A 23,291-nucleotide genomic window follows, 5' to 3' on the forward strand; every position below is an offset into this window, starting at 1 on the left:
GGTGTACCTTGGTTTGCAGTGTACAATGAAAGACATCTTCCACCAAGCTCAATACCTAGTTTTGGTTATAGAGGATAATCCTTTTACTTTGAACATGTGCTGTTTTTGGAGTCAGGAATTCTTTTTTTTTTTTTTTTTTTCCCAAGAATAAAACTTCTATATTGAATATTCAGTAAATATTTACTGACAAATTATTTTGCTCCACCAGTCTTACACATCCCACGTATAAGTAGACAACTAGAGTCCTTAAGGCCTTTTGGTTTTCTTTTACTTTACTTTTTTTTTTTTTAAGATTTTATTTGTTTATTTGAGAGACAGCAAAAGTGAGAGAGATCACAGAGGGAAAGAGAGCAGGGAGCCTAACATGGGGCTGGATCCCAGGACCCGGGGATCATGACCTGAGCCAAAGGTAGACGTTTAATTGACTGAGCACCCAGGCTCAGTCACCTTGACCTTTTGGTTTTCAATTTTGTTTTCTAATCTATTAAAGTCTATTTTATTTGATTTTTCTTCCCCAGTGACTGACTGATTTCATCCCTTATTGATCTTTGTTGGGCGGTGCCTTCTAAGATGTGGCCCAGCCGTCCCTGCACTCTTAGTGCTCTATAGACCTGGGTGTGGGCACAGCACTCGCCTTCTCCTACCTTGTCTGCTGCTCTGTTTCTTCACCTGACTGCTGCTACCTGACTCCATTCATTCCTCTGCTCAAAGGTCACAACCTTAGAGAGACATTCCCATTCATGCTATTACAGCTCCCCATAGCCTGTCATTTTATAGTCCTTTACCCTGCTTTACTTTTCTTCCAAGCACTTATCATGACTTGAAAACCCAATACTTATATGTTTGTTTGATCACATATGTTTGTGTGGTCTTCTCCACTAGAATATAAACTTTAAGAAAATATAGACTTTGTCAATTTATTTTTTTTTTATTTTTTTTTTAAATATTTTATTTATTTATTTGACAAAGAGAGAGAGAGATCACAAGTAGGCAGAGAGGCAGGCAGAGAGAGGAGGAAGCAGGCTCACTGCTGAGCAGAGAGCCCAATGTGGGGCTCGATCCCAGGACCCTGAGATCATGACCTGAGCTGAAGGCAGAGGCTTAACCCTCTGAGCCACCCCGGCGCCCCATAGACTTTGTCAATTTAGTTGATCACTGCATTCCCATAGTCTAGAAGAGTACTGGTACAGGGTAAACTTTGAACATTTAAAAGAACTAAAGAATGCTCAAGGGAACTGCTTTATTAAGCAAAGAGTTCTTTTACATGCAAATAATCAGCATCTAATCTATCTTACTCATTAGGACTGAGTCAGTTGAAGTTGGAGGTGTCTTTTTTCAGAAAAGCCACAAGTTTGTTCAACTCATCAGAACAAAGGCAGGAAGCTGCTGCTGGTGAAGACTTGAGGTAATCAGGAATTCTTTGTTCATGATCTTGGCTCTGCCTCTTACAAACTATGTGAATTTCTTATTACTTAACAGTTTTGCCATCTGTAAAAGGAGAGTAATATTAGTATCTTCTATTCACTTCACAGAACTATATAAAGAAAATATATCAAAAATATTTATGTTTGTGAATTTAGACAATGTTCACATTTTTAATATATTTTTTCCAGTTTTATTGAGATATAATTGATATACAAAACTGCTTTAGTTTGATTTTGAGTATACAATATAATGATTTGATATATGCATATATTATGAAATGATTACCACAATAAGTTTCATTAACATCCATCACTTCAAACAGTTACAGTTTTTCTTCTTATGGTAAGAGTTTTAATGGTTTATTCTCTTAGCAACCTTCATATACACAATACAGTTTCATGAACTATAATTACCACATCATATATTACAACCCCAGAACATATAACTGGACATTTGTACCTTTTGGCCACCTTCACCCGTGATAGGTTTTCCTTCTGAATCTGATAGATGCTCAGTGTATTTTATGAGGTTATGTAACATGTCTCAATACAAGGAAAATAATAAACAAGAAAGTTGTTTTCTTATAAAAGGAAAAATAAAAACCTTCATTGAATACAAAAGAGTAGGATTTTCTATAGCTCTATCCTCAATTTTCTTCTGCATTTCCATTTCCTTTGCCTGCTGAGACCTGGATTCCTGAAGGTCATATAGATTTCAGCAAGTAGCTGCATAGAGCCATTAGTTTCTGCTCGGAGCCATTAGTTTCTGCTCTAAATGGAGAATTTCCTCTAGAGCACATTTAGCTGGGAGCAAACAATACCACTTGACCAAAGCTGTTCTTATTATTAGGTCACATTTCTGATAAAGATGATTCAGGAATGTTATGCAGAATATTTTAAAAATCTGAGTGGGTGAAGCACACCAATTGAAGGGGAAGTCTGACTAATCAGAGTAGGCAGCCCTTGCCCCTGAGAAAAACCCAGTGGGTTATACCAGGATGGGAAGATGGACATATTTTTTTCCCATCAGCAGCTTGGGCTCTTTTCCTAAGCTTCTAAACCCTATACCATAATTATCATATACTACAGGTCGCTAATCAATAATTGGAGACATGTCATGTTAAAAAATATGGATTACTTTTATCCTTAAAATTACTCAACATTAAGAATTCAGCTAACAAAAAAAATTGATTAATGTAGAGTTATCTCTACATATCTACTAATGTAGAGTTAATGTAGAGTTAAAATTTATTTTTTTTAAGATTTTTATTTTCATTTATTTGACAGACAGAGGTCACAAGTAGGCAAAGAGGCAGGCAGGCAGAAAGAGAGGGGGAAGCAGGCTCCCCGCTGAGCAGAGAGCCCCGATGCAGGGCTCGATTCCATGATCCTGGAATCATGACTGGAGCCGAAGACAGAGGCTTTAACCCACTGAGCCACCCAGGTGCCCCTAATTTTTATTTTTTTTAAAGATATTATTTTTGTGAGAGAGAGGGTGTGAGAGCACAAGCAGGGGGAGAGGCAGAGAGAGAAACAGACTCTCCCTGCTGAGTGGGGAGCCCACCCCTGCAGGGCTTAATACAGGACCCTGAGATCATGACCTGAGAGGAAATCAAGAGTCAGCTGCTAAAGGACCTAACCACCCAGGTGCCCCAATGCTGATTTCTTCTATATGGAAACATCATTGAATGGGGGAATGGGAACAGCAACTCTTCCCAGCCCTTATTTTCTACCTTTCCCACAGAGACAACTTGCAATGGTTGTGGTGGCATTCAGTGGAAACAGATGTTTCCTCTTTCTCAAATGATCTTTTGTATGTTAATATTACTCCCCTGAAAGCCTTCCTTAGGCATCCCAGAGCATTTAACATATAGCATTTTAATAAAACATTGCAATTGAGATCTCCTATAGGACAGAAGCTCTTTCACTTCAGGTTTATTTTACTTACTTCTAAAATGTTATGATTATCTTTTAAATCTGTTTTCTCAACACTTGTTCCAGAGCTTAGCTCATCAAAAGTTTTCAGTAAATAGTTTGTGGAAGTACAAATAACTCAATAAGAATATGGAGTATGAGCATTTTCTATCCCAGTTCAGAAGAACTCTTGGCACTTGCTCCTCTTTGTACCCTGATTACAGGGATTTTTTTTTTTCCCCCTTATCTGGAACACAGGGAGGAGCAGGGGTGGAGTGGGAACTAGACATCACTTGTTTGTTACCAACTATGTGGAACTAAGATCCAAGAAGTAATAAAAAGGAAGTTCATGGAGACAGGTAATATAATTTGTAGTTTTGTGTTCACAGATGGAACTGTGGGACTCTCCTTTATGGGACAGGGTCAAAGGTTTGGGGAGAAAGAGCAAATAATTCTTTTTCATTCTCTTCAAATACAAATATAATTGGGAAAATATAAATCAATGAGTCAGATTAAGACCTCTAAGTAATTTAAACTGCTCTTCTTTGCAGTTTTATCAGCATTTCTGAAAAATCAAGTTTTCAGTCATGAAGATTAGAAAGACAATGGAATTGATGGCCCACTAAAAGGAATTAATACCATTTTTAGTGTGAAAAGGTGATTGGATCAAACATTTTATGTCTTTAAGTCACAGTTTTCTCATCAAAAATGAAGATAAGGACAACTGCTTTCTCCATCTTCTGAAGACACATGCAGGTAATATTTGTAAAAACGAAATCTGCAAAACAACGTAGAAATGTAAAATATGCTATTTTCTGAGACTATTATCTTTTATTCCAAGGCTAATTGGGCATTCCTCTTTTAGCTGCAGATGTAGGTGTGAACTTTTGGACCTCTCATTAGTAGAAAACAGAGTACAAAATTTTCCTGGGAAGAAAATGAAACTAATAGCTGAATGATTTGAGAAGATTGGTTATCATGTCTAATTTCCTACTGCTTTCCAGCAGTGCAGCCCTGATGATGATTATCTTTGAGAATCTCATGACATTAAGGAAATTCATCTTTATGACACCTTCAGGAAGAAAGAAGCAGTGACACACATGGGCCTCCCCTGGTTAGTGGAGGCTCACATAGAAAAGCAGCCAGCCATAACAATAGTATACTGAGATGTAGTTGGAATAGTATGATCTAAGTTGTCAGCCTGTGGATGTGAAGTCTTCTTAACTCTCTAAGATAGCCATTTCCTCACTCAAAGAAATGGGAGGATCAGGCCAATTTTTTCACATTATATATTCCTCTGCCTTCTGGGCATACTCAACCTATCCCTACCATGCTTGCCTTGGACTCATTCACTCAGCAATTGTAAATTTCCAATTGTAAGATACTGTGGTGGTCTATCCTTCCCAAATAATATATGATGTTTTGGGGAAGTTAAGCTGTGTGGTGGTAGAAACCAGAAATCATAGCAAATATATAATGCTCACTATCAGGCACTATACTAGAAATAACAGTGAGTACATATTATAGTGGACACTATAGTAAAAATGAGATGAATTTAGTCAATATTCATATAATCATATGAGGAACATTCTAGAAATATTTCACTTTACAAATATGAAAACTGAAGCAGAGGGAGGTCAAGTCATTTGTCCACAGCCACATATCTAACAAAGTCAAAACATGAGTGCGAACAGCCCAGATCTAGGGTTTGGTTGATAGCTTTAGTTCTGGCTCCATGAGAAGGGTTTAACTCTGGAAGTTTGAATAAGGAAGATGATTTCTTAGTAAAGTGCTTAGGTTGCCAACAAGGATTGAATTAGAATACCACTCACAGGAAAATCAAAGGTAACTCTATATAATAATATAACACTATCTGTCCCGCCTTTTTGAATGTCTCTTACACTTAGTATAAATATCAGTGTTAATTATACTTTTGCTATTTCAGGTGGGTAAGTTTTGCCTCTCCATTAGATTATAAACAAGTAAAGAAAAACAACTTTTTAATATATCTATCTATTATATATCATCTATCTATCTAGTTTTTCATTTGTCCATTTATACTTCCTGCATAGTGTAGGACACATGGTGGGCACCCGTTAACAACAGTGATTAGTTCAGTCACATCGTTTTTTCCTTTTCTTTTGATTAATTTACTTTTTATCTTCTTCCTTTGAGAATTTTGACTGAATGTAAAAGATCTGGAGAATTGTCTCCTTTGCACTCTGTATTCATCCCTTGAACAGCATTCTCTTCCAAATAAAATAAGGGCACATTGGCTTCCTTTAGAAACTACACACCCAGAAAAGAGCAAAGTAAAAGGCAACCTTGGGGTAGTGGAGTTAGAGCAGTCTGGACAAGCCACAGTGGCATCTGTTTCTCACACATAAGGGATCAAATACAGAAAGATAAATAATAATCTCCTCCCTGCTGTAGTAATGCTCTGTAAAACTGTGGTCGCTAGTTGTCAGGAGTAGTGCCTGAATTTCATGGGGTCTCCCCTTACCTGAATCATCAGTGCAGCTGGCATGGCTCATGGAACCCTGACTACTCCAGATGTTAATTCTAAATATGGAAAAGAGTAAATTCATATGGGATCTGGAATGAAAATGACTCCTTAAGCTATAATGTATTCTCTCCAGGCACACTATGCCTGTGCTGAAATTTATGTGGACTGCAAAGAAAAATACACATAACACAGGCAAGTATGAAGGTATTCTGTTTAATAAGCTAGGATAAATTCCGTGTGATTTCCTAGATTTTACAGAGAAAAGAGAAGAGATTTTTCATGAATGAATTTTAAGAGGTTTAAGATTGAAATGGAAAGTATATTCTCCCTTCTGAGCCTTTCTTTTCCTTATTGGTAGAGGATTAAAAAAGTATTTTTTAACCTCTTGTATTAATAATTCTACCCTGGGCACCTGAGTGGCTTGGTGGGTTGAGCCTCTGCCTTCAGCTCAGGTCATGATCCCAGTATCCTGGGACCAAGTCCCACATTCCACATCCAGGCTTCCTGTTCACCCAGGAGCCTGTACAGCTGGGAGCCTGCTTCTCCTCTGTCCCTACCCCCCTGCTTATGCTTCTGCTTGCTCGCAAGCGCTCTCAGATGAATAAATAAAAAATCTTAAAAAAATAATAATTCTACTCTAGTCATACAGTATTCATTGATCAAAAGAAATGACCAAGTATGGGAAGTTTAACTTCAATTTTTAAAAATAATCTGGTTGTAATAGATGGTAAAATAGATTACAGACAAGAGATGGAATGCAAATTCTTGTAAACTTTTAATTTGCCATTTTAAGGTCACTGATTCACTTATTAACTGACATATAATAGGAATTGTGCTGTAAGGGCCTATTTAGCCAAAGTGGCTCCATCTCAGTTGAACAGCCATTTTGTTGTTTATACAGTAAAACTTAAACTGACCCTGCCCTCCCCCCCACCGCAGAGGACTTACTGAAAAGCAAGTCGGGAAAACCAGTCCCACGTAACAAAGCCCAAATACAAGGGTGGGTCAGGCCAGGTGGAGACATCCAATCAGTAGGGTGTGCATACTGTATCCCTAGCTACCAAGGAGTGTGGGCCCCACCTTTTGGGTGCCTTTTGGGTGCCAATTCTGACCAAGGTGATAGGCTGGTTCAAATATCTACTATAGGGTAAATTGTGATTCAGTTGGTCACTTGTGTGTGACCTAGCATGACTATGCAGCTTTCTCTGTGTGTTGCAATCTCATTGCCACCTGTGTGTGGCCAGGCTCAACCACATGGCCCTTGCCCTTTAAAAGTTAGTCAGTAAGGCAGGGAGAGTTCACCCTCTCTGTAAGAGGCAGTCCTGACTGATCGGTTTGATTCTCAATGCTTGGCATGAAATAAAGCTTTGCTTGACCTTCGCTTTGTATCAGTCTCGTTCCTTTGATTACAGACCCATCAGTGCTAGGTAGTGAAAATACAGCAATGAACTCTTGTTTTAAGCACATACCTCCAAATACCAATTAAATGTTAACCAAAGGAGACTTGAAGGCACTAAAAATACAGGTTTCTGCCTACCTGCCTGTTTTGATACTTTATATTTCTTCTAACATCTATTTGTGAAAATTATTTGATTCAGCTGAGGAGACCCTAGACTCTGAAATGTTGTATGGAAAGGAAAGATACCAGGCTGCTTTTGGGAGCCTCACCTATGACTTAACACAAATGTGGTCAAAGGGGATGGTAATGACCCACACAGCAGGGAGGTTTTAACATGGGGAATGGAAGAGTAGGGTTCAATTATCGTGACTTCAAAATAAGCCAAACTGAGCCAGAACTCTCTTAGGCATATCCAACAAATCATGTGTGAGCCAGTGCTCTCCAGCAAGGCAGATATGTGTGATCTTTTTGTGTGCTAAATGCAGTTTCTAGGGAACTATAATAATATGATCACTTTTTGATTAGAACGAGATTTATTTCACTGTTGAAGATACACTGGCCCTTGATCAAGGGAGCTTGTCAGTGGATTATTAGGGAGAATGGAACGCTGTGGAAGTATTTAGCTAACATTTTAAAACTAAGTCTTAATTAAAAGCACTTGTGATATGCTGTAATACTGGTATTTGTTCTTGGATTAATTCTTTATTGCAGTTCTAACCAAGTAGCTCAAATAAGTGTTATAAATATACATAAATATACCAAACAGCCCCAGCATATACTGTATACTAGATTGTATTTATTTACTATTTTCCATTGTGTCCATTTATCCAGTCTTAGAAACCAAAAAAAGAGAATTAACATTGCATAAGCGTCTATTTTTCCTTTGGCTATGTTACAAACTACCTGATCCTTCCAGAAACAGATCAAGCAAAGGTTTAAAGTGTGTGCTCTTCTCTTTACTGAATTTTTTTTTTCATTATAAGCACTAATTGCATACTTCTTAAAAAGTTTACATGTCATCTTGATTACCATGATCATGGTTTATTTTGGTTCATCTTTTGTGTGCATAACAATGGGAGCCTGGGGTTCTAGTCCTCAGTAATTTAACTCTAATAGCAGATAGAAGGCAAATACACAGATAGCATTTCTTAGTAGTTCCTCCACATACATTTAGTTAACTTTCTTATTTATTTTCCCAGAATGACTGCAAATATTAGGGACAATAAGCAAGGTGACTTGGTCTTCCAAGTCCTAACTATAAAATGGGTTTTGAGTAATCCTTTGAATGAGGGAAGAGATATCAAAGAACAAGGTCAGTAAACTGTGCCCCACATACCAAATGCAGGTCACTGCTTATTTTTGTAAATAAAGTTTTATTTGAACACAGCTCCATTTGCTTATATATTACATATGACTATTTTCCCACTAAAACAGTGCAGTTAAATATTTGAAACAGAGACCCCCTGGCCTGCAAAGCCTAAAATACTTACTATCTTGAAAAAGTATATAAGTTCATCTATCTAGAAAAAGAAGGAGAGGGTATTACAGTGAAGAGTGTAACACTTCATATATCAAACTTGGGAGCACAAGTAATCAGGAAACAATGTGTAAATGACTCTGAGGTTAATTCCTAGCACCATTGATTTGAATAATAATTGGTATCTGGAACAGACTTCTGAGAAGGAAAATAAAGTCTAAGAGATTCTTAAATTCTGGGTAGAATGGATCAGAGAATCTAGAAGCTGAGAGATAATAAAGAATTTCAGATAGAACTTACTGAAGACAAATTACCACTATATTCTAGTATTTGTTCATTTTTAACTGTTGCCCCTATAGGTAATAGATTAATCTGGAAATTGTGTTTTACTTTTGATAGTCTCAATTTCAGATATCAGTAGTAGTATCAAATCGAGGGGACATCTAGACATAGAATGTAACATTCCATGGATATAGGAAAACTCTAGTCTTTACTCTGATTATCAATAGTAGAAGAGATTTTTTTATTTTTTATTTACTGAACTGTTACCATGTATGGGTATTGAATTTTATCAAATGTTTTTCCTATATCTATTGGAATGATTCATGCTTTTCTTCTTTTTCTGTTAATATGACTAGTTATACTGATTAATTTCCAAATATAAAATCAGTATTGCTTTCTTGGAATAAGTTCTATTTAGTTATGCCATATTACTACATATCATATTCTAATATGTTAAATGAATTTTTGAATATATGTAAGAGATATTGTTCTTTTGTTTTCTTTCTATTTTTTTAAATTTGAGGTATAAATGACACACAATGTTACATTACTTTCAGTTATACAACGTGGTGATTCAACAGTTCTATATGTTATGCTACCCTACCACAAGTGTAGCTACCATCTGTCACCGTAGAACTCTATTATGGGCCCAGCACGCTTCCGCTGCGCGACTCTGCTACGTAGAACTCTATTATGATACCATGGACTATATTCCCTATATTCTACCTTTTATTCCCATGACTTATTCATTCAATAACTACAAACCTGTACCACCCCACTCTGCTTCAGCTATTTTGCCCCCCCCCCATTTGTTCTATGTATTTACAGGTCTGTTTCTGCTTTTTTTAAAAAAACAAAACTCATTTGTTTTATTTTTAGATTCCACATATAGGTGAAATGGTACAGTGTTGTCTTTCTCTGCCTGCCTCCTTCACTTAGCATAATACCCACTGGGTCCATCTATTTTGTCACAGATGGCAAGATCTTATTCATTTTTATGACTAATATTTCACTAAATATATCTATCTCATCTTCTTTATCCATTCATCTATCATTGGACATTTAGGTTGCTTCCATATCTTGGCTATAATAAATAATACTACAATAAACATAGAGGTGCATATATGTTTTTGAATTGTCTTATTTTTTTTTAGGTAAATACTCAATAGTAGAATTATTGGATCATATAGTATTTCTATTTTTGTTTTTTGAAGAGCTTCCATAGTGTTTACCATAGTGACTATACCAATTAGCATTCCCATCAATGATGCACAAGGGTTCCTTTTTCTCTACATCTTCATCAACACTTGTTATTTCTTGTCTTTTTGATACTAGCCTTCTGAAGGGTAAGAGGCGATATATCTTCTTGTGGTTTTGATTTGCATTTCCCTGATGATTAGTGATATTGAATATCTTTTCATATGTCTGTTCACCATCTGTATATCTTCTTTGGGAAAATGTTTATTAGGTCATCTGCCTGTATTTTAGGTGGATTATTTGTTTTTTTGGTATTGAGTTCTAGGTGTTTTTTATATATTTTGGATATATATTTTTTTAATTTTTAAAGATATTTTTTATTTATTTGACAGACAGAGAGAGAGAGATCACAAGTAGGCAGAGAGAGAGGGGGAAACAGGCTCCCTGCTGAGCAGAGAGCCTGATGCAGGGCTGATCCCAGGACCCTGGGATCATGACCCGAGCCAAAGGCAGAGGCCTTAACCCACTGAGCCACCAAGGTGCCCCTATATTTTGGATATTAATGTCTTATCAGACATATGAGTTGCAAATATCTCCTCCCTCTCAGTAGGTTGCCTTTTTTAAAAAAATTAATTTAATTTTATTTCTTTTCAGTGTTCCAAAATTCATTGTTTATGCACCACACCCAGTGCTCCATGCAATATGTACCCTTCATAATATCCACCACCAGGATCACCCAACCCTCCATCCCCCTCCCCTCCAAAACCATCTGTATTTCAGAGTCCACAGTCTCTCATGGTTTGTTTTTTTTGAAGATTTCCTTTGCTGGGCAAACCTTTTTATTTTGGTGTAGTTCCAGTAGTTTATTTTTGCTTTTGTTTCCCTTGCCTGAGGAGATATCTTATGTCTTTGTTTGAATAATGGATTCATAAACTTTTCTTTCTCCTCTATTTTCTGGAAGAATATGTGTGAAATTGGTTTTACTTCTACCTTAAATAATTGGTAGAATTCATCAGTATAACAATTTTTCTACCAGTTTTTTCATAGGAAGATTTTGAGTTACAAATTCAATTTCTTTTATTTGTTTTGGTTTTGTTAATTTTTTATATTTTTTTAGGTTTTGTTAATTTTTATCTATGAAGAAAGTTTCTATTTGGCAGTAATTGTCTATAATTATTTTTTATTATTCTACTAATATATGTACTATCTGTAATGATGTCCTTTCTTTCAGTTCTAATATTGATAATTTGTATCTTTTCTGTTTTTCTTGAAACTAGAATGTGAATTTTCTCAATTTTTTTCTAAAAACTCAGGTTTACGTTTTGTTTTTTAAAAGCTTTCTAATCCACTCCTTCTTACTTTTGTCTCTATTATTTCTGTCTTCTTACTCTGATTTTAATTTACATTTGAAGAAATGTCTTATAATCTCCTAAGGCTTATTATTGATTATTGGTTTTAGACCTTTTATTTTATAATATAAGCAAATAAAACAACAAATTCACCATAAAAAGCTAATTGTACTCACTGATTTTGACATTATATTTTCATTCTTAGTTCAAAGTATTTCTAATTTTCTTTGTGATTTCTTCTTTAATATATGGGATATTTAGAACAGTAATTTTTAATTTACAAATACTTGAAGATTTCCCTCTTAGTTTTCTGTTATTATTTCCTAATTCAATTCCATTTTAGTCAGAGAGTATATTACATATATTTCAATCCTCTCTGATTTATTAAGACTTATCTTATGGGCCATTATATAGTCTATTTTAAGCAATCTTTAGTATGAAATTGAAGAGTGTATATTATTCAGTGATTGGATGGTATGTTCTATAAATGTCAGTTTGATCAAGTCAATTGATAATGTTGTTCAAGTCATTAGTATTTTTTGCTGATTTCCACTTACTTTTATCAAGAAAAAGATGTTGAAACCTCCAACTATAATTAGATTTTGTCTACTTTTCCTTTTTTTTTCTTTCAGTTTTTCCTTTGTGTAATTTGAAACTTTGTTATTAGGTGCATAAACATTTAAGATTGTTATTTGTGTTTGTTATTTTAATGAGTGGACTCCTTTATCATTAGGAAACATACTTCATTACCCCTAATAATATTCCTTATTCTGAAATCTACTTTGTCTGATATTTATATGCTACTCCAGGTTGCTTTTGATTGGTGCTTTCATGTTGTATTTTTCATCCCTTTACTATTAATCTATATTTTTAATATTTAATGTATATCTTTTTTTAAAATCAAGACTTTGATAATCTTTGCCTTTTAATTGGTATTTAGGCTATTTGCATTTAATGTAATTTTGGCACATTTGGGTTTAAATCTACCATGTTGAATTTATTTTCTAATTATTTCACTTGTTATTTATTTTTCTCTTTTCTTACTTTTTACAGATTAATTAAATATTTGAAATTGAATATATCATTTTATTTCCACTATTGGCTTGTTAACTATTCCATTTGATTTAATACATTATTTTTTCTTTAAAGAGTTAATTTTCTCTTAAAGATGATAATTAGATATCTTTTAAAGAAGGTAATTAGAAAAAAAAAAAAAGTCTCCTGGTCATTTATTTAGATTTCTGTCACTCTCTCAAAACTGTTTATTCTGTTTGTTTTTTAAGGCATTTATCATGTTTGGACTCAGACCACAAATTTTGCCTTTTGGATAACTGCTCGACCTTTAGGGGTTTAATGTTTTTCTTTTTTTTTTTTTTAAATTCTTAGCTGAGTGGCTTAAAGTCGGCTCCATGCATTCATAGCTCATGGGTACCAAGAGATTAAGGCAGAGTGCATATGCAGAAACTGTGGCACTCCCTCCTTAGTGTGCTCTTTTTCTGGATACTCCCTCACTTTCCAGCGATTGCACTCGAATTTCCAGGCCTGAAAGACAGTGTTTTCTACTGAGTTTTAGCCATTTACATGGTGCTAAGTGCAGTTTGATCTCAAGCTAAAATATTTACCTTCTAATTCCAGAATTTACCTGATGTTTTGTGCTATCCAATTCTTTCATGTAATTTCTTTGGCATTTTGTCCAGAGTTCCTGGTTATTATTTGCAGGAAAGTCAATCTAGTAGAACATATTTGTCTATGCTACAAGGAGACCTATGTCTATGTATGTCAGACATAGTATCTATGAAGACCAGTTTGGGACCCCAATGCAGACCTTTTTTTATTCATAACTCCCTACTTTCAGAAATTTTGTCCCAAAATTTCTAGCTGCCTCAGCCTTCCCAGGTTTAATCCCCATCTCTTAAGCTCAGTGTCACCAACTCTACTTTGTCCGCATTTCCCCACCCTGTATTATGTTTCGTTATTGGCCCCAAGCAGGAAGCCAGTATGAATATAAAGTTCACCTTTGAGTGCTGTGAATTGTGTAAGACTGATGATTCACAGTCCTGTACCCCTGAAGCAAATAATACATTATAGGTTAATAATAATAATAATAATAAAATTTAAAGAAATAATAAAGCTCACCGTTGTTTTTTCACCTTCTCTTAGGCATCCCAGTCCTGCATTTTCTGTTTTATCATATTGGAAAGTAGTTGTTTCATTTATTTTGCCAATTGTTTACAGCAGGAGATTAATTTCAGTTTTTGTTATTTTATTATAGTTGGAAGAAACTTTGTGGCTTTATTTTTAAAATAGTATTTGAGATCTTTCTCATTTCTCTCTGTCTCTCTCTCAAATAAGTAAGATCTTAAAAAAAAAAAATGGGGTGGCTGGGTGGCTCAGTTGGTTAAGCATTTGCCTTAGGCTCAAGTCATGATCCCGGAGTCCTGGAATCAACATCCCCCCATCTGCATCTGACTGCTCAGCAGCTATCTGCTTCTCCCTCTGCCCCTCTGCCCCTCGCCCCACTTGTACTCTCTTTCTCACTCTCTCTCTCTCAAATAAATAAATAAGATCTTAAAAAAATAGTAATTGAGGAATACAAAATAGATAATTATGCCCATTTATACATATTTTGAAGCACTGTTCCTACTTTTTAAAAGAATACTTACTGTAGAATATGTGGAAAATATAGGAACAAGAAAATAAAATTCTAAAATCTAACCAACAACAGACAATTGATATTAACATATAAATGTATTTCCTGGAGTTCTTATAGTTTTTTTTTAAAGATTTTTCAACATTATAAATGTGTTAGTATAATGTGCATTCATTCTATATTAAATAACATATATACTATAATAATTTTAATACATTTTAATTTTAATATATACATTTTATATCATATATAATTTTAATTTTTTAAACAATTTTGTTTATTTATTTGACAGATAGAGAGCACAAGTAAGCAGAGCTGCAGGCAGAGGGAGAGGGAGAAGCAGGCTCCCCACTCAAGGGGAAGCCTAATGCAGGGCTTGATCCCTGGACCCTGGGATCATGACCTGAGCCAAAGGCAGCCACTTAACCGAGTGAGCCATCCAGGTGCCGCTATATCGTATATATAACTTTAAGTAGTTTTAAGGGATTATTCGGTGATTCACGGTATGATGACAGCTAATATTTGTCCCTGGGTTGTTTATTTTTCTCTCCTCATTAAGCAAAATTACTCAGATCATTTAGTATGACTTTTGGCCATGAAAAAAATATTTACTGAAGATACTTACCTGGGTTTTGCTCTGTGTATCTCTATTTTATGGGGATGGGTGAGGAAAGTCTTTTGGCAAAGTGTTTCATGCATGAATAGTTTCACTACCCTAAAAATTGTCTGTGCACTACCACTTCTTCCCAGTCTACTACCCCTGAATCCCTGGCGACCGCTGATCTTGTTAGGATCTCCATAGTTTTACTTTTTCTAGAATGTCATATAGTTGAAATCACACAATTTGTACCCTTTTCAGATTGGCTTCTTTCACTTAGCAATATACATTTAAGCCCCTCTATGTCTTTTTATGATTTGATAGCTCATTTCTTTTATTGCTGAATTATATTCCATTGTGTAGATGCACCAGTTTATTTATCCATTGATCTATTGAAGGACATTATGATTTCTTTTAAGTTTTGGCAATTATAAATAAGAATTTATTTGGCAATTATGAACAAAACGTACATGTGCAGGCTTTTGTTTGAACATAAGTTTTCAATTAATTTGGGTACTTAGGTGAGAATGTGTTAGTTTTGTTAGAAATTGCAAATGGTCTTCCAAAAAGGCATACCATTTCTTATCTTTTAATTTTTATTATATAGAAGTTTTAATCTTTGATTTAGCCCAATGTATTATTTTCATGATTTGTAACTTTTGCTTTTTATTTTTTTTAACTTTGACTTTTAAAAAATGCTATAAAATCTAAAATACTCTATAAAATCTCTGTGATAGTTTAAAATTTTATTTTTACATTAATTTCTTGAACCTGTCATTTTTTTCCTTCCACATTCTGTCCCAAATCTAATTTTCCCTCTTATCTTCAACATAACTACACTCTTCAAGCCAGATCAGTCTGCCTGTTGGCTCCAAAATGATTCATCAAGAGCCCTACTTCCATGCCCTTGATCATGTTGGTTCCCATGCCTAAAGATTTCATCTCTGTCTAAGTTTAAGTTCTACTCTTTCTTCAAACTTGAACTGAGTTCAGTCTCCCCTTTGTGGTCTCCTCTGACCTTTTTTCATTTGCTTTTAAGACCCTTCTCTCATTTTTCAGATCCAGGATGTAATATTAACACTTGGGTCAGTAATTTCTGAGTATTTTATTAGCAGCCTAAATATAAGAAAGGACTGGTCATGGAAGAAAATACCACATCTTAAGGATTTTCTAGATGGTATTTCATTTATTTATATATTGTGGGAACTCTTAATTTTTCACACATCTCCTAATTTATTCCTCTGCTCTAAATCATGGGGTGTTCTATTTGTCTTGGAAAAGCAAAGTCCCATATTTTATTTCTTATTAAAAAGTTATGCTTGGTTTAGACATTCATAAGATGAAATAATAATGCTTTGTGGTTATGGAATATATTCCATTTAATATACATCACTACACAGTGTTCAGTAGATAGTAGATTCAAATATCAGTATATATTATTCTTTCCCACATCAGTAGCATTGCACACATAGTGTGAGAATCTATAGCCCAAATAAGCCACAATTAGGCAACTGCCAACATTCCTGTTTTAGAGAAGCTTGAATTCTTGGCCTGGGTGTGGCTTATGACTTTCAATTTAGATCTGATCTTTTTACATATCCCAACAAATTTCCTAACCAAGTGCCATTAGTCAGACTTTCCCCATCACCATCTCCCTACACCCAGACTCTGCCTTCCTCATCAGTGACTAAAGAGAAGCAGAGCCATGTTGTCCTTTAAGTGTGTATCTGGGTGGAGAAAAATATTAGTATGCTTGATATTCAATTCATTTTCCCAGCTATGATAGGCTTCTCTGCAAGAATGTATCACTGTCAAAGTTTTACAAATATTTATCAAAAAAACTCTGTTGTCTTTAAAACAAAAAGTTGGAGATTCCTCCTTCCACCAGCAGAATGTCATGGGTCTGGATAAACGACAAAGTTTTCCCTTAAAAGATTGGACACGGGGTGCCTGGGTGGCTCAGTGGATTAAGCCTCTGCCTTCAGCTCAGGTCACGATCCCAAGGTCCTGGGATCTAGCCCCCCATCAGACTCTCTGCTCAGCAGGGAGCCTGCATCCCCCTCACCCCCACCCCACCTGCCTCTCTGCCTACTTGATCTCTCTCTCTCTCTCTGTCAAATAAATAAATAAAATCTTTTAAAACAATAAAAAAAAAACTGGACACATTCAGAATGAAAGAATAAGATAGGTCACAATCAGGATGGCATGAGAGACTCTACTCACCAAGGTCAAAGAACTTGAGACATTACAGAGCAAACTCTACCTCATCCAAGTTTTGCTATATTATTCTATTATTTTCCTCTAGAATACTTTGATGATGGAGGTGCTGGTGCTGCTTTTTAGATAGGGGATATCACAAGGATTACAAACATTAAATAACATTAATATTAATAATATCAATATTAAATAATGGTTCATAGTGGTGGAATTATTGCATTATTTACTCTTGTCTTTTTTCTTGATGTTTTAATTTTGGTTATTAGAATTAAAAAAGAACTTACAGTGTACCATGAACTTACATTTTCCACCAGAGTTAGAAAACAAAGTGGAGGATGCAGAGGATGAGATTTGTATAGAGTCAAAACTAATCCTGGTCTTTTAGGAAGGTACACATTGGAGATCAGAATAGCATCTCTCAAGTAGTCCAGTGCAGCTTTTTTTATTCAGCATTGGAATAGGTCACTTTTATTTGGACGGAGCACCATGTAAAGCAGTTGACTTGTATTTAGGTTGTGTAAAACACTGTTTTTAAAAATACACATTTTTTTACACAGTCTGTATCTAGTAAGGATGCATACTAAATCTAGTAAAAATATACATTTTTCCATAGTCTTAACCTAGTGAAGAGAGATACACTGTGAGAGGTGCTCTGGAACTGAGATCAATAGAGGAAACAGTAGAGTTCAGACTCCCATATCATGCTCAGATTATAACATTATTATTAAGTGGACAAATGGATGGAATTGATGAATTTGGATTTTGGTTGCATTTGTTTGTCTTGTTTTGTCTTCTTTTAGAGCCTGTGTGGTGGTGCTTGTATGGTAAATTTGCATAAGTTAAGTACTTAAAAATACAACTTCACCATAAAATTGGTAAAACTGTCACCAACAATTTAGGAGTATAAAAATGTCTTTGATATTTAGTGTCTGTTTTTGTCCAGTAATGGTAACATAATATATGTCTATGTATTAGAAATTGGCTTGAAATACTTACCTATAACCTACTTCTCCAACTTATCTTGGCAGCTTCTACTCATCCTTAAGCTTCACACATACCAAATTACTTTGTGCAGTTGCCCAAAAGACCATGGTATTTCTAGCCCCATGTGCCTTTGTATGTGCTGTTTCTACTACTCAGGACTTGGCAGAGTCCTAATTCTGCTTCATATTCTCAATACCCCAAACCCACCTGGAAACGTAATCCTCATCTCTTCAAAACTAGAACAAGCATTGCTACTTCAGTGAAATTTTCACTGATTCTGTATTATCACTGCACTTAATACATGCTTTAATTAGCATATTTGTACTGTATTTACTTTTATGTTTATCTCTTCAAATTAGAGCATCCATTTAAGAGCGATGTTTGTTAATATCTGACTTTGTATCCTCATGAACTCACAAATCATTCTTCATGATTATTCAATAAGTAATTAATAGTTATTTCTTCTCAGGATGTTAAGTACAAAAACCAAGAAACAAAAACAAAAAAAGAAGAGGCTGATTCAGTGTGAGTAATCCAAGCTAAAATACCATTTTCTCTCAGTTTATGTTGTCTGTCACCATCCTTTTACATGTGTCCATTGGAATGCAAGCCTGTCTACATTTTCCATAGGATCTGATCTCTGTAAAAAAAAGAGAAACCACCACATGCTTTCCAGGAGCTTTCCCTCAAGAGTGTTTGGTGCTTTGCTACAAGTCTTTCATACTCTGGGTATACCAGGGGCCTGGCGTTTATCTTCCCTATCAGTTGAAACCACACACTTTAACTCATAATTTGGTGAAAAGATAATTTCCCACTCAAACTGGGATGTAAGCCTAGTTCCAGTAGGGAATCCAGAGTGATGGGAGAAATTCTGCTTTCTCCTAAAATCACAGAAAGGTGAAGTATACTCAGTGAACCTACTGAATTTTAGAGGTAGAACATTGCATGATAAAGGGAAGATGTCATTCCTCCCTAATGCTATCCTACATCTTCTGACATTTCCCATCACTTTATTAAGTGATTAAGCTCTTGTTTATAAAGTTAGTGTGCTAGAGATGCCCTAACTTATTCATAAGCATTTCTGTAAGTATTTGAAATTGTATTCATTGTTTTTATTCACTTGAATTTTTTTTTTTATAAACATATATTTTATCCCCAGGGGTACAGGTCTGTGAATCACCAGGTTTACACACTTCACAGCACTCACCAAAGCACATACCCTCCCCAATGTCCATAATCCCACCCCCTTCTCCCAAACCCCCTCCCCCCAGCAACCCTCAGTTTGTTTTGTGAGATTAAGAGTCACTTATGGTTTGTCTCCCTCCTAATCCCATCTTGTTTCATTGATTCTTCTCCTACCCACTTAAGCCCCCATGTTGCATAACCACTTCCTCATATCAGGGAGATCATATGATAGTTGTCTTTCTCTGCTTGACTTATTTCACTAAGCATGATACACTCTAGTTCCATCCATGTTGTCGCAAATGGCAAGATTTCATTTCTTTTGATGGCTGCATAGTATTCCATTGTGTATATATACCACATCTTCTTGATCCATTCATCTGTTGATGGACATCTAGGTTCTTTCCATTGTTTGGCTATTGTGGACATTGCTGCTATAAACATTCGGGTGCACGTGCCCCTTCGGATCACTACGTTTGTATCTTTAGGGTAAATACCCAATAGTGCAATTGCTGGGTCATAGGGTAGTTCTATTTTCAACATTTTGAGGAACCTCCATGCTGTTTTCCAGAGTGGCTGCACCAGCTTGCATTCCCACAAACAGTGTAGAAGGGTTCCCCTTTCTCCGCATCCTCGCCAGCATCTGTCATTTCCTGACTTGTTTATTTTAGCCATACTAACTGGTGTGAGGTGATATCTCATTGTGGTTTTGATTTGTATTTCCCTGATGCCGAGTGATATGGAGCACTTTTCCATGTGTCTGTTGGCCATCTGGATGTCTTCTTTGCAGAAATGTCTGTTCATGTCCTCTGCCCATTTCTTGATTGGATTATTTGTTCTTTGGGTGTTGAGTTTGCTAAGTTCTTTATAGATTCTGGACACTAGTCCTTTATCTGATATGTCGTTGCAAATATCTTCTCCCATTCTGTCAGTTGTCTTGATTTTGTTAACTGTTTCCTTTGCTGTGCAAAAGCTTTTGATCTTGATGAAATCCCAATAGTTCATTTTTGCCCTTGCTTCCCTTGCCTTTGGCGATGTTCCTAGGAAGATGTTGCTGTGGCTGAGGTTGAAGAGGTTGCTGCCTGTGTTCTCCTCAAGGATTTTGATGGATTCCTTTCTCACATTGAGGTCCTTCATCCATTTTGAGTCTATTTTTGTGTGTGGTGTAAGGAAATGGTCCAATTTCATTTTTCTGCATGTGGCTGTCCAATTTTCCCAACACCACTTATTGAAGAGGCTGTCTTTTTTCCATTGGACATTCTTTCCTGCTTTGTCGAAGATTAGTTGACTGTAGAGTTGAGGGTCTATTTCTGGGCTCTCTATTCTGTTCCATTGATCTATGTGTCTGTTTTTGTGCCAGTACCATGCTGTCTTGATGATGACAGCTTTGTAATATAGTTTGAAGTCCGGAATTGTGATGCCACCAACGTTGGCTTTCTTTTTCAATATCCCTTTGGCTATTCGAGGTCTTTTCTGGTTCCATATAAATTTTAGAATTATTTGTTCCATTTCTTTGAAAAAGATGGATGGTACTTTGATAGGAATTGCATTAAATGTGTAGATTGCTTTAGGTAGCATAGACATTTTCACAATATTTATTCTTCCAATCCAGGAGCATGGAACATTTTTCCATTTCTTTGTGTCTTCCTCAATTTCTTTCATGAGTACTTTATAGTTTTCTGAGTATAGATTCTGTGCCTCTTTGGTTAGGTTTATTCCTAGGTATCTTATGGTTTTGGGTGCAATTGTAAATGGGATTGACTCCTTAATTTCTCTTTCTTCTGTCTTGCTGTTGGTGTAGAGAAATGCAACTGATTTCTGTTCATTGATTTTATATCCTGACACTTTACTGAATTCCTGTATAAGTTCTAGCAGTTTTGGAGTGGAGTCTTTTGGGTTTTCCACATATAGTATCATATCATCTGCGAAGAGTGATAATTTGACTTCTTCTTTGCCGATTTGGATGCCTTTAATTTCCTTTTGTTGTCTGATTGCTGAGGCTAGGACCTCTAGTACTATGTTGAATAGCAGTGGTGATAATGGACATCCCTGCCGTGTTCCTGACCTTAGTGGAAAAGCTTTCAGTTTTTCTCCATTGAGAATGATATTTGCGGTGGGTTTTTCATAGATGGCTTTGATGATATTGAGGTATGTGCCCTCTATCCCTACACTTTGAAGAGTTTTGATCAGGAAGGGATGCTGTACTTTGTCAAATGCTTTTTCAGCATCTATTGAGAGTATCATATGGTTCTTGTTCTTTCTTTTATTGATGTGTTGTATCACATTGACTGATTTGTGGATGTTGAACCAACCTTGCAGCCCTGGAATAAATCCCACTTGGTCGTGGTGAATAATCCTTTTAATGTACTCTTGAATCCTATTGGCTAGTATTTTGTTGAGTATTTTCGCATCTGTGTTCATCAAGGATATTGGTCTATAGCTCTCTTTTTTGATGGGATCCTTGTCTGGTTTTGGGATCAAGGTGATGCTGGCCTCATAAAATGAGTTTGGAAGTTTTCCTTCCATTTCTATTTTTTGGAACAGTTTCAGGAGAATAGGAATTAGATCTTCTTTAAATGTTTGGTAGATTTCCCCCGGAAAGCCGTGTGGCCCTGGGCTTTTGTTTGTTTGGAGATTTTTAATAACTGTTTCAATCTCCTTACTGGTTATGGGTCTGTTCAGGCTTTCTACTTCTTCCTGGTTCAGTTGTGGTAGTTTATATGTTTCTAGGAATGCATCCATTTCTTCCAGATTGTCAAATTTGTTGGCGTAGAATTGCTCATAGTATGTTCTTATAATAGTTTGTATTTCTTTGGTGTTAGTTGTGATCTCTCCTCTTTCATTCATGATTTTATTTATTTGGGTCCTTTCTCTTTTCTTTTTCATAAGTCTGGCCAGGGGTTTATCAATTTTATTAATTCTTTCAAAGAACCAGCTCCTAGTTTCGTTGATTTGCTCTATTGTCTTTTTGGTTTCTATTTCATTGATCTCTGCTCTGATCTTTATGATTTCTCTTCTCCTGCTTGGCTTAGGATTTCTTTCTTGTTCTTTCTCCAGCTCCTTTAGGTGTAGGGTTAGGTTGTGTACCTGAGACCTTTCTTGTTTCTTGAGGAAGGCTTGTATCGCTATATATTTTCCTCTCAAGACTGCCTTTGTTGTGTCCCACAGATTTTGAACCGTTGTATTTTCATTATCATTTGTTTCCATGATTTTTTTCAATTCTTCTTTAATTTCCCGGTTGACCCATTCATTCTTTAGAAGGATGCTGTTTAGTCTCCATGTATTTGGGTTCTTTTCAAACTTCCTTTTGTGGTTGAGTTCTAGCTTTAGAGCATTGTGGTCTGAAAATATGCAGGGAATGATCCCAATCTTTTGATACCAGTTGAGTCCTGATTTAGGACCGAGGATGTGCTGGAGAATGTTCCATGTGCACTAGAGAAGAATGTGTATTCTGTTGCCTTGGGATGAAATGTTCTCAATATATCTGTGATGTCCATCTGGTCCAGTGTGTCGTTTAAGGCCTTTATTTCCTTGCTGATCTTTTGCTTGGATGATCTGTCCATTTCATTGAGGGGAGTGTTAAAGTCCCCTACTATTATTGTATTATTGTTGATGTGTTACTTTGATTTTATTATTAATTGGTTTATATAGTTGGCTGCTCCCACGTTGGGGGCATAGATATTTAAAATTGTTAGATCTTCTTGTTGGACAGACCCTTTGAGTATGATATAGTGTCCTTCCTCATCTCTTGTTATAGTCTTTGGCTTAAAATCTAATTGATCTGATATAAGGATTGCCACTCCTGCTTTCTTCTGATGTCCATTAACATGGTAAATTCTTTTCCACCCCCTCACTTTTAATCTGGAGGTGTCTTCGAGCTTAAAATGAGTTTCTTGGAGGCAACATATATATGGGTTTTGTTTTTTTATCCATTCTGATACCCTGTGTCTTTTAACAGGGGCATTTAGCCCATTAACATTCAGGGTAACTATTGAGAGATATGAATTTAGTGCCATTGTATTGCCTGTAAGTTGACTGTTACTGTATATGGTCTCTGTTCCTTTCTGATCTACCACTTGTAGGCTCTCTCTTTGCTTAGAGGACCCCTTTCA

General features: G+C 35.8%; 1 long non-coding RNA gene across 3 annotated transcripts in view; it reads left to right on the plus strand.

Annotated features, from left to right (window-relative positions):
* The first annotated feature begins 3,081 nt into the window (after nucleotides 1-3,081).
* LOC116595175 overlaps nucleotides 3,082-23,291 on the plus strand; it is a 39,671-nt gene continuing 19,461 nt past the window's right edge. For all 3 annotated transcript variants that reach the window (XR_004287554.1, XR_004287550.1, XR_004287557.1), the window contains exon 1: nucleotides 3,082-4,094. This is a non-coding gene — a long non-coding RNA (uncharacterized LOC116595175). The remainder of the gene's footprint in view (nucleotides 4,095-23,291) is intronic.

The sequence above is a fragment of the Mustela erminea genome, chromosome 1, assembly GCF_009829155.1.
Source record: "Mustela erminea isolate mMusErm1 chromosome 1, mMusErm1.Pri, whole genome shotgun sequence".
Taxonomy (NCBI): Eukaryota; Metazoa; Chordata; class Mammalia; order Carnivora; family Mustelidae; genus Mustela; species Mustela erminea.